Source organism: Micromys minutus (assembly GCF_963924665.1).
Source record: "Micromys minutus genome assembly, chromosome: X".
Lineage (NCBI taxonomy): Eukaryota > Metazoa > Chordata > Mammalia > Rodentia > Muridae > Micromys > Micromys minutus.
This window is the reverse complement of record NC_137970.1, coordinates 12,943,471-12,956,814: the sequence shown is the minus strand read 5'-3', so window position 1 is coordinate 12,956,814 and position 13,344 is coordinate 12,943,471.

Genomic DNA, 13,344 nt, shown 5'->3' with positions numbered 1-13,344 from the left:
TAAACTGCCCTTCACAGTCAATTTCTCAGTTGAGTTTTCCTCTTCCAAGGTATGTCAAGCTAACAACCAAGATTAGCCATGGGAAAAGTTAGGGGAAGTAAAATAAAATTCCTAAGATCCTCATTACCATAGATTATGTCAATTAGGAAAGGTACTTCATTCCCACACCCCTGCTACATACATAGGCGCTGTATTTTAAACATTTATGTAACTTGTTGCTTGTTTCAAACCACATTTGGAAAATAGGCAGAAATGTTTATTTTATTCTATTTTCTCGGGCTCAGAGTACGACTGAGTTTTCTCAGAAACTTAGAAATCTAATAATTTGTGGACTGTATGCTTTCTTACTGAATTATAAATATACGAAATTATGCCTTTAGGTGTTCGAAACGAATTCTCAAAGTTCCTAATACCTGAACATTATTCATTTATAACTGGACAGTCTAGAAGAGCTGGGAAATGAAAAGACACACAGGAGCAGCAACGAACATTCCTCTTGAAGTGAGAGAAATCGATAAGGAAGTACTTTCATGCTTCCTAGATAGATCCATTCTGCAGGACATCTACATCATATGTTAGCTAAGTTCTAAACATGTTAGTTAGTGTGGGCTACATGGTCTCATTTGTCTCTGTCTTCAATCATGAAGGGGGACCACAAACAAGATGTAAATGAATTAATGTGGCTGGGTTCCATTAAAATTATTTATGGACACTAAAGTTTGACTCTCAATTAATTCTATATGTTACAAAATAGTTCCCTTTTGAAATAAAAAATAATTATCTGATGGATTTAGTGCCAATGTTGAAGTTTTCTTCAAAAGATGTCATATTAAAGGTTATATTCTCACAGTGGTATTGTTGTGTTGAGGTAAATATTTAAATGGTGGCTTAACCATTTATTGGCCACCAGAGTCGCACCCATGGATGCCACTCTAGTGTGGAGCCTAGGCACGATTCACTCTACCCTCTACCACCCCTGATGCTTCTGTCCTGGGTGGATAAGACTGGCCTGCTTGGCATGTTGTTTTCAATCACTTTCCCTTGGTGTGTTGTTGCCAAGCCTTAGACACACACATCCCAACGCTTTGGCGAGCTTTATGTGCTCCACCACTATACCCTTTGAACTCAATTAAGTGGTCACATCAAATAACACACCAAACTACTCTGATCCAACAGGTATAATATAATTTGCCAACCTAGATAATTCAAATGACCTTGTACAATTTCATCCTTTATAAAACATTTATAACAACCTTATTTATGAAGAGATGCACTGAGAGAAAAAATACACATCTGCCTCCACCTTTGTTCCTTCCAGAATCCCCTTTCCTTCAGTCTCTGCCTTCTGCTTCCTCTTCTGCTCCTAGCCTTTCTCCACTTATCTCTCGAATGTCCAATCATGAATCACCTTAACATAAACCTACACTGTTGGAAGGTGGTGCTCACTTTAGTGAGAGTTTCTTAAGTCATTTCTGTCTACAGGGGGGACAATGGAATTCTAGCATAAACACTTTCTTTGTTTCCTACTTTATGAGGTGAATTTTCTCTACCCGCCTGAATATACTACCTCATGGGGCTGGAGAGATGGCTCAGCGGTTAAGAGCACCCACTGTTCTTCCAGAGGTCCTGAGTTTAAATCCAAGAAATCACATCATGGAGGCTCAAAAACATCTGTAATGGGATTCGATGCCCTCTTCTGGTGTGTCTGAAGACAGCTACAGTGTACTCATACACATAAAATAAATAAATAAATCTTAATCTATACTACCGTACCAGAAATCAAGAACAGTGGGGTGGTTTGATGACAGACTCCAAATTTTTGAAACAAAATTAAACCTTTTTGTCTTTATAAATTAACCATCATCATTTCAGATATTTCATTACAGTGATAATTAGCAGACAACTATGATATTGAATAAGTTATATACAACCATGGCTGGATTTGGCCCACTGATTTAGTTCGCCAGCCCTTGATCTGCAATGTCTTTCAAGGTTTCTCTTCAGGTTCCCCAGTACTATCTCACTAGAAAACATCCCTTCCTACTTTCCTTTTCTTTCTTGTCTAAATCCCCATGTCACTCAGTGGTGTTCCCTGATTCACATTCCTCCAAAACCCAGTCCAAGCACTTGCTCTGAGGTCAGTTTCCTGAGAAACAAAACTTAGACACTCAGTGTAGCTGCTTTAGTAGAGTGTTTGTGGCTTTGACACTTGTGAAGACCCCAAGAAATGGTCTTAAAATCCTAGAAGTAAACCCCTCAAAAAGGGCTTTTTCCAGTATATTCAGATACATAGTATAATGGGTTAAAATTAATTCGTTAACATTTCATTATTCCAGTCTCCTGATTTGTATCAGAGGTAAAACTGGGAGTGTTAATACCTGTAATGAGCCTAAGGCGGCCATTTCATCTTCCTGGATATATCTCTTAACACTGGGTTTATCAGCAGTGAGGACAACAAGGTTCTTCACAGCAGCAGGTGCTGGTGACTCAGAGTCAGCTGAGCCGTGTAACAGTCCACAGGAATCCAGGGGTGTTGGGCGGCATGATAACCATTGCAGCAATCTCTGTAGTCATGGGGATTTATGAAATGTGTTCCCTTCCCAACGCTTCCTGCCAATAACCAAAGGACTGAATTATTTCTAGATCAAGAACAGCAGGTGGGTAGACAGGGCATTCATTTCTGGGTCCCATCTTGCTCATTTCATGGAGTAATTGCTTTCTCTGGAAATTGAAAAAGCTTTCCTCACCCTGTTCTCCGCTGTTCCAGATGGCTGTACCCTCTCAACCTGGCAGGTTCCTGCCTGTAGGCAGTGAGGCTGTGAACTTACTAAGTGCAGCATCTTCCGATCTTCAGACAAATGAAGCTGCACAGAGTCTCTGATTCATCGCTGCCTTCCCTGTTGAAAATAGGGGCAATGGTTAGTGAACGACCAGGCTTTGTGAAGCCATTTCAAGCTCTAAAATGTTTTGCTGATCATTAAGGATTTGCTTAATCAGACTTAGTTGGTATGCAACATGAAACAAAAGTATAATTGCGAACTTAAGAAAATACACAAAAAGCTGACAATCCAGTACCAGATCTGGATTTACAAGTTCTCACAAAATCTTTCAAAAGTGTGTTTAAATTGGGTTTCTATTAGCAAGTCTGACCCACTGGGACTCCTTAATTGGGAAGGTAAAGCTTAACTCCCTTTCATCATTATTCTTTCTTTCAGCCCCAAATAGAAAGAAAATCTCTTTATTAAGATGCAAATTTTACATCGAGCAAGAGTCCAGAAAAGTAAGCTAGCACTGAGTTCTCTCTGAATCTCACTCTCTTGAGGGACTGATTTTCAAAATCAAATACAGAGAGACTATTTATCAGTGTGATTTTGGCAGGGCATAATTGCCCCTTGAAATAAACAAGTGGGCAGTGTTGCAAAAGAGGAAGTGGTTCTTATTTTGTATGAGAATTAAGTTCTGCACACAAATGCCTCTGAATAGCAGGGCTTCGATTTCTTTTCCCTTATGGTTTTCAAATGAAAAAGCATCACGAAGCCAGGGAATACTCTTGGTCACAGGGTCAGGGAAGTGTAGCCATGGTAATAAAAGTCATAGTGATGAGGAATAGCTAACCAGCGTTCCAGTCTTTAAGCATACTGAAATTACTAGTTTAGGTCCCATATCCTGCTTGAAAAATCCCTCCTCCCTCTTGCCCGATTTCTCGGGTGTATTCAGATGTAGCTGGGCAGGAGTAAGAAGAGATTTTGTTTCGAGTATATGATACTCAGGTTGTCTTTCTGCTTGTGATAGTCTAGGAGCATATGCTGCAAGCTGAAGTGGAGGAGAGAGAAAGGCTAATTTTTTTCCATCAGTTAGCTGCCAAGCTTTGGCATTCTTTCACCATGTTATATAACCAGAGACAGGCGGTATATTTCAGAAGCACATGGACCACTAAAACACACACACACACACACACACACACACACACCTCACTAAGGCTTTCCTAAAAGCCCATTTTGTTAACATGTTCCCATTTGCTTTGCAGTGATAAAATATTTTCATGCAGGGGTTTATTCTTTGGATGGTTTCAGTATTATGCATCTAATTCTGGGGTGTATATAACACCATAACTCCTTAGCATTTGAATTCAAACAAATTATAATCTTTGTTGTAGTTAATATCTTTGAAATAGTTTCAAATGAAAAGGACTAAATTGTACTAATAATTTTTACTTTATTGGATACATATATAAAGGGGACTGGCAAGAAAAGGGACGAAAGGAAAAACAGCATAATCTATGTAAGCTTCAAAGTGACAGAAAGGAAAACTCCTATTATATCACTTAACTTGACCTAGTGGCCATGAAGAGTCTACACTTATTTTAATTCTGTGACATTTATAATCAAATAAATTTATGATCAAGTAAGTTCTCTATTTAAAAATATGGAAATAAAATTTACCAGAAAACCTCATGATTTTATTCATTTGTCCAGTAGAAATACGATTCTGTGGCATTTCTCCAAGTTCCACTTTGCTATCCTCACAACATCTGAGCTCTTACTCTTAGGAGACCAGTAATATGCCTTTGGAATACATTTCTGCTTATACAGAAGAAGATGTATAAAGACACGGAAATGTAAAATCACTCTACTGTGACAAAGTACAGAAAGAGGACACTTATAAACAGATCAAAATTTGGAGAGCACATTTGGCTATTTTATCATAAGGTATCAGGTGACATAATTAAAAGAACACGACTTTTCAAAAAATATTGTGCAGAAGCAATTAGACAGACAAGAGGAGCAAAATACAAATATGAACAAGATTCCAAAAATGGGCATCTCAACACTGCCAATGTGAAGAATGTTGAAAACAATTTAAATGCCCATTATTAGGCTTATTAAATTATGATCAAGTCACACAGTAAAATATTATATGAATATTGTCAAGAAATGTGTTTACTTGTACTGATCATATTCAGGTCTTCAATATACAATGCATATATTCGCTTATATGTATATACATGTATGTGTATGTATATATGTATGTATATGTATATGTGTATACATATATGTATCTGCATTTACCATTTTATAATGAGAAATGAACAAGTACTTTTACCTCTAAATACAATACTATCGGCAGGGGAGAAAATTTAATTTACATTTTATAATCTTCTGAGCTGATCATATTTGCTCTTCAGAAATGATATTTGCTTTTATAGGATAATAATAAGAAAATAGTAACACAGGAGGTGAAAGAAAAAGCAAATTGCTATTATTTTGTTCTAATGTCTCTTCTGGATGGTGACTATGTTGCTTTACAATAGGTTGTCTCTATCTTCTTGATGCACCCTTAACATTAGCATCCAGGCATAGATTATCTGGGCGCATTGTCATGGATGATTATATTATACAAAGTACATGTAAATTGTATATTGTACAGAGTCAATGTAAAGAGTTTATAAAACTTCTCATGGGACACATGGTTTATAAATTTATTATTCCTATTCCATACCCCTATCAGGGGTACCTAAATTAGAAGGCATTTAATTTAGCCATTTTAAGTTTCTCTGTCTCTCTGTCTCTGTCTCTTTGTCTCTCTGTCTCTGTATATATCTCTGTCTCTCTCTGTCTCTCTGTCTCTCTCTCTCCCCACCCAAGGTGTATATAATCCATGATGCATCTCTTAATCACCCTTATCTGAATGTTAAATCTTTCCATGTGCCTTCAAGAGAAGGCCCCCTGCATTCCCAGTCTTCTTAGCTGCTCTCCTCTGGACTTTAACCAGCTCCACTATGATTTTTTTGAGTGGTTTCAAAATCAGAATTGCAAATGACTTTCTCATCATGGTGGTGCAGGGATTTTATGCAGTTTTCTGGTTTCTTTCTGTTGCCTTCAGTCTTGACAAATCCTACTATGTGGCTGGGTTTAGGAACTAGTTATACAACTCCATTTAGCTATTCTTTGCCTTCTGTAAGACCCACAAACCTCCAGCTGAAATGGAAACTCTTCAGTGGTTTCTAAATTACAGAATCACAGAATATTCCTCAATGAGTTGTTAGATGTTATCCTATTATTATATGGAAACTTTCATTTTATTAATTGGGGAAACTGTGGCCCAGAGAAGTTAAGCAAGAAATCTTAATTTTAAAACCCCAAATTTCAAATGGGAGAGTTTTTATGGAGTAAAGGAAGAAGGGATCTGACATATAATCTCAATAGATAGATAGATAGATAGATAGACAGACAGACAGACAGACAGATGGATTAAATAAAATTTTTATAATCCAAAAATTTATAGCAGACCTATGTTTGCTGGATCATTATGCAAGACACATATTTAAAGTATTTCATGGTTATATATAACACCAGTAACTAACCCATGCAAGTATTGGGACAGGGTCCTGAAGAAAACCTGAGATGGCAGACTATAGCTATTTATTTTGAGTACCTCATGAGATTCTGAGAAAAATGGCCTATGCTGTTTCCATTGTTGTTGAAGGATTTGTGGTGGTCAAAGAAATAACTTTTGACCAAGTAATATGGAATTATTTCTATATATTAATAACAGGCATGTTACATGTCTCTTGGTGCCATGGCTATGCAGCAATTATACCTATAGAGTTTTTTGTTTTAATTTTGAAACAATTTAGGTATTCTTTATCTATATTTATATGCTTTGATGTGAGAAGACTCGAGTTCCTGGAGGCAGGGGGGGTGAGATTTTAAATATTTCAAAATGTAGGCTTCATAAAACAGACTTTCAGGTGCTCCCAAAACAACACACAGTAAACCCCAGATCTAACTGTCTCACATGGCCCTCAGCATTCATGCAGTGTAGACTTTTAATATCGGTCATAACAATGAAATATTTAAATTGCAAAATAGATGCATCGACAGAGCATCTGTGAGCTCTCTAAAAATGCATGAGCTGCTGCTCATCTGTCTGCAAGGAAAAATGAGTCACCGTAATGCTTTGCTCTGCGCAATAAGCTTTTAAATTGTGATTTATGCAGTCTAAAAGCGGCTAAGTAGCCCTTGTCAGAAAGACTATCATGAGAGGGTTTGATAGAGACCATTTTGGAGAAGTTACCTAATCAACACAATTCCTCCTTTCTCAGAGAACGGGATTGAGGAATACCAAATTGGCAAGTGATAGGGAAGAGAAAGAGACAGAGACATAGAGACAGACAGAGACAAAGAGACAGAGAGACAGAGACAGACAGAGCAAGAGTCAAAGGATTCTTTGTTCTGTTGCTCTGTTTTCTTCTTTCCAGCTTTTCAGGAAACACTTCACAAGGTATAGAAAATGTCGAAAGAATACGATGTACAGAAATTTTCCGCCCCTTCTCTGTCCTAAACCAAAAATCTCTCCCACAGCTCGAAATTCTACCCTGCCTTTGCAAGTCCCAAGAAAAAGCAAAATGATTACTGTAAAATCCCATTTTTGTCTCCAATTTTTACTACTTTTTAAAAAATAATCCTTTCAGAAATATAAAGATAAATCATAGCCTCAGTTTCAAAAATAAGTCTTTTTAAAAACTGAAGGCTATATAAATATAGATAGAGGATGTCTTTAGTAAAATTGTCAGATGTTTGAACGAGTTAAAAGATTAATCATATGTATTAATTAAATATTAATAAAGCTATTTAAATTAATTTCTTCAAACTTAGGTATATGAAGTAGAAACTTCTGATGTCAAATTCTGTCTGTGCCATACAGAGTTAATCTAAAATCAAAATCATTACACTAGCACACATACACATACACTACACAGATGTGCATGTAAGAGGCAGTCATATTTGTGGAAGCTAGCAAAATAGCCTTTGTAAGGTTATTGTCTTTGCTTGTGTTCATGATTAAAGACCTCAGCACAACAGTGAGAAAGAGAAGGGGGGGTGGCAGAAATATAGACTATAGAACGAGGAAAAGAAACAATGGGAGCCAAGGACAAAGTAAACCCCACCTGAGTTATGTGTCTGAACATAGTAGTGCAGTTGTCTGGTAGAATCAGGAGAATCTTGTAAACCTATATAACTAATGGAAGAGTGAAAAGAGCCCCAAAAGGAATACCGGAGCTCTTTAACCTTCGTTGTGTCTCACACCATGCAAGTCAGCAGACCGATGACAAGGAGCATGCGCTATTTTACATCATGGATGTTTATTGGCAAATGTTCTAAATCTCATCTAAGACCCTCTTTTGTGGTCATACCAGCAGTGTGTGTGTGTGTGTGTGTGTGTGTGTGTGTGTGTGTGTGTGTGTGTGTAATATCTGGAAAATCTATCCAGACTCTCCAAATTAACACATTATGAAGTCACCACAGTAGCATCTCTGTATTTTAGGGAAGGGAGAGATGTATTAGCACATTTTTGAAAATTAAATCCTTAGAAAATGGACTGAAAGCCTTGCGTGGTTGTGGAAAGGAGGACAGAGCACTGCAGGAAGGGATTAGAAGGCACTGAGAGCCATGGCATTACTATCCCAGCATGCTTCTCCTACATTGTAGTGCTGGCACTCCTAATTCCTACACCAAGAGATGTGGCCTATGTTCAGGTCCCTGAAATCTACACAGAACTGTAACCATGATAGAAGTGACACTGTATTTCTACTGAGCTCTCTCCCTTTCTCTCTCTGTCTCTCTATCTCTCTTGTTCTAGGAAGTCTCAGTATTGAATTGGTCCTCACATTATGAAGAGACAACCTATTAAGGGTCCTGTCTGTATGATCTAGTTTACTTGTATAGCTAAATAATGTCTTAATATGAGCCAGCAGCAACAGTTGGGAAATTTTTGTTCCAGTCTCCAAATAGCAGGCCCTACAACTTATGTCAAATGGAACTCAAAAACAAAACACCTCCCCTAGTCCCACTCAAATTACAAACATGATAAACACAATTAATATTTCTGTTACTTCCCGTCAGAAAGTTTATGCAGTATTTGCTATACTGCATCAATTTTTTTTTCAAACCAAGGACATACACACACACACACACACACACACACACACACACATGTATGTATGATGATGGATTATATTGTTTTGTTAAATCATGTGTAATTATCTGTCATTATAATCAGTGCTTTTATACAAGTAATATTTTTTTCTTTTTAAAGATTTACGTTGTTTTTAATTATGTATATGTTTGTCTATATCATGGTATGTGCACATGTGTGAAGGTGCTGCCCTTAGTGAACAGAAGGCAGCACTGGATCCCCTGAATCCCTGAAGTTACATATGGTTGGGACACCAGACATGAGGGCTGAAAACAGGACTTGAAACTTCTATAGCAGACATGCTTCTAACCCCTAAGCCATCTCTCCAGCCTCAAGAAATGGTATTTTCTTATCTTTTCCTCCTGAGACAGTTGTAGATTTGCATGCAGGTCTAAAATGCAACACACAGTTCCCATATGTCTACCTAACTTTTCTCATCATAATACAGTGTCATTAATTATAGCACTTGTCACATCCCAGAAATTGTTATTGATACAAGCTACCAATCTTACTCGGATTTGCCAGTTTTACAAATAGAAGCTGTGCTGTGCTGTGTGTGTGTGTGTGTGTGTGTGTGTGTGTGTGTGTGTGTGTAATTCTATGTAATTTTACCACAAATATAGTTTCAGTTGATCACCACTCTAGTCAAGAGACTGTGATCCTCCTGTCTCTAATGCTTCCCAGCCTAAAGGACTGGGATTCTAAGTAGGCACAGGCACACTTGGGGTTTTCATTTGTTATCTTGTTCATTTTATGTAGATGTGTTAGAATGAAATTCAGATCCTCATGTGTGCACAGCAAAGCATGCTTACACACTAAGCCATCTATCTCCCCAGACCCTGGCTTCCTTTTCTTAGAAAGCATTGCTGATATCTATAAAGAAGCAGAATGCACTACCTCACCACCACCCCCCAAAAAAAAGTTAAATGTGTTTTCTGCCAGATATTTTTAAGTGCATGGAGAATTAAAAATATGAAGAGGACTGAATTTGGAATAAGATTAAAAATATAAAATACACAAGGTCCTGTGCAATTGACTTGCAAATGTGCCTTTGCCTTTGGAGAGTTAAGAGGGAGACGTGCTGAATTATACAATTCACAACAATCTCAAGAAATTAATGATGCAGTTGCTCTAAGATGTCCAAACTGATTCTGAGGACAGAGCAGTAATCCCTCCCGTTGTGTGGACAGAGGTCACATGGGTACTGTAAGTGAAACTGATTGACAATAAGACAAAAACAAATAAAGCTTGAAGCTTCTCAGTTGGTCTCTGTGCCTTGGACAGCTCTCCACCCCACCGTACCTGCTCTTGGGAATTGGGGCCAAGTTGGTTCAGAGTCAATGACACCGACCCTGGGAGCAGGTAAGAGACGCCAGCGAGCTCTCTGAACACTGTTGCAAGCTCTTTTAATACCCTCCACCCGCGACCCCACTTGTCTCAAGCAAGCAGCTCTTCTATACTGCACTTCCTGATTGGCTGGCATTGTATGCACCAGCCAGTCCTCCATCAGATCCTCCTGCAGGAGAAGCTGGTCTCTAAGGCAGTCCTCAATTAGGTCCTCCTGCAGGAGATGCTGGGGTCACAGATAGTCCTCTTGCAGGAGATGCTTTTGCAGCTGCACAGCCCCCAATGCTTACATAGAGACAGCCCCACTGTTCCTGCTACACTTAGACTAGAAAGCACATGCAGTAGATTACAGCTATTGATTACCCTCATCTCATAAACAGGCAAAGAGAAACAAAAACCTCGTGCTGCAGGTTTCTCTTTTTTTTTCTAAAGAACAGAAGTGAAGTTGCACTTCAATGGGTTATTGATTCAATTTGGTGATGCTAATAATTATATCAGTAACTGGGAAGAACGCATAATAGCTCAGAGTTGGTCTTCGTCCACGAGTTTAAAATCTACGGTTTGGAACAAGTCATGGAAGCAATCTGTGTAGGTATTCCCTTCATCAGCACAGCTTTGGTAACTGTTGAATATTGGTGAAGTGAAGGCTCTACTCTCAGCCCCATGCATAGGGTGTGGGTTACATGGCTAGTTCAATGTGGTAGCCAAGTATCTTTATAGACACTGACAAGATTTCTTTAAAAGGAACCAAAGAAAAGTGCTGGCCATGCTATTGGGGAATGGAAATTTCCCACAATCATAGGAAAATGTGTGCAATATCCTTAGTCATTAGGGACTCACCAAATAAAAACCACAATCAGGTCGCATTACGTACCAGAATGGACAAAAATCAAAAGCAGCAGGTGTTGGCAAAGATGTGATGCAACTGGAATGCTCTTGCTGCTGACACAAATGTCAAATACCAATTCTTGATTCTTACATAACTTAACATAATTGCTCTTCATGACCCAGCAATTTCACTTGTACATATCTATTAACCAAAATAAATAAATGCATCTGTTACAAAAATGGAAGACTTGTACAGGGGCATCCAGGGCTATTTTATTCAAATTATCTATCAACTGAAAATACCCCATATGTTAATCAGTGGAAATGTGAACAAACAAAAACACTTTATAGTATAATCATATTATAAATGAACATTAAAAAGAACAAAATCTCTATCTATCAACGGAGATTCATTTTAAAAATAGGTTGAATGAAAAAAAACTAAACAAAAGAGTTCCATAATTTAATTTATCTGAGGACCAGGAGGATTCAGACTGATTTAAATTTGACAGCTATTTGTAGACCTGCTGGTCCAGATCTATATTCTCAGCTACTTGAGAAGCTGAGGCAAGAGAATTTCTAATTCAAGGTCTGCCTGGGCTACAAAGTGAGTTTAAGGCCAGTCAACATAACTTAGAGAGGTACTGCTGCAAAATTTTAAAAGGCATGATGCTGGAATTCAGAGGTATATGCATGAAACCACAGGTTTAGTCCCCAGCACTTCTGACAGAAATAAACATGCAAATAAATAAGCAAAAAACCTTCATGCCCTGTAGATAGGAAAAGTAATCAGAAAGATTGAAAGATAGTCAACTAATCTGGACCTTTTGGGTCTAAATCACCAACCAAAGAACGTACACAGGCTGGACCTAGGCCTCCCCATTGACATGTAGCAGATGCACAGCTTGGTCTTCATGTGGGTTGCAAACAGCTAGGGCTGAGGCTACCTCAAAAATAAGCCTTGTAGAGACTTGAAGTAGCAGAGTGGAAGGGGTGCACGCAGCCCTCCCCCCCTCAGATGAGAAGGGAAGAGGGGATGAGGGAAGGATTGCAGGAAGGGGTGAGTGAGAAAGGGGTAGTGAGTGGGATGTAAAGTGAATAAGTAAAAAACAAATTTATTTTTAAAAAATGAGAGATAGTCCTGGGAGATGAAAATATTCTGTATTCTCAACTAATGCTTGTATGGCAGTATATATCCACTAAAGTTCTTTATACTGTAAACCTAAAATTTTGTACATATTAATGTGTGTATCAGACCCTAGTAATATACTAAGATAATATCTAGATTTTGACAGGAAAAAAAAAAAACAGACAAGGGTGCTTTCTGACCTGGTCGAACCAACCTTCCAGCTTCATACAATGCCAGTCTCCATATTTCCATGATGCCCATAGGTAAATATGCAGGGCCAGTTACATTCAGAAATGACAAATATTGGACACACAATACCCCAATGAGAAAATCCTTCCATTTCCCAAATATTTCTATTATACAAAGAGGCATTACATGCTATCTAATGCACACACACACACACACACACACACATGCACACACGTACATAAAAACAATTATCAAAGAAATAGAAACTTTACTAAAACACCCGATTTTCTAAATGCCTATCTTCGGTTAATCATAATATTTTTCTTCCATTTACTTGCTAAAAGGGATCCCTATGGGACATGCCTTCCTTTAGCAAGGCTTTCTCCTACATCCCTATAAGATAAATGACCATTCTTGTCCATCTAATTTTTCTTTAAGGAAGTCATATCTTAGTAAATATAAATTGCTCAGAGGTTTTTATTTTCCATTTTATTTTCGAGATTATAATTACAACAGGTACCCCTTCTCTCTCCTCTTTTGAAACTGTCTCATATATCCCTGCTCCACCATCCCTTAAATTTATAGCCTACATTTTTTATTTTTGATAAAACGGCACATCCAGAAGCAAAATAGTTTCTTTCAGTTTACAGTTCCATCACTGAAGAAAGTCGGGGCAGGAACCCGGAGGCAGGAGCTGATGAGGAGGGCAAGAAGGAGTATCCCTCTTATCCCCCTCCCCCTTGCTCAGCCTGTTCTCTTACAGAATCCAGAACCATCAGCCCAGGGGCGGCACCACCCACAATGGGCTGGGTCTTCCGCAGTCAACCACTAATTTAAATAATGCTCTGGGGATACACCCCATATTCAGCCAC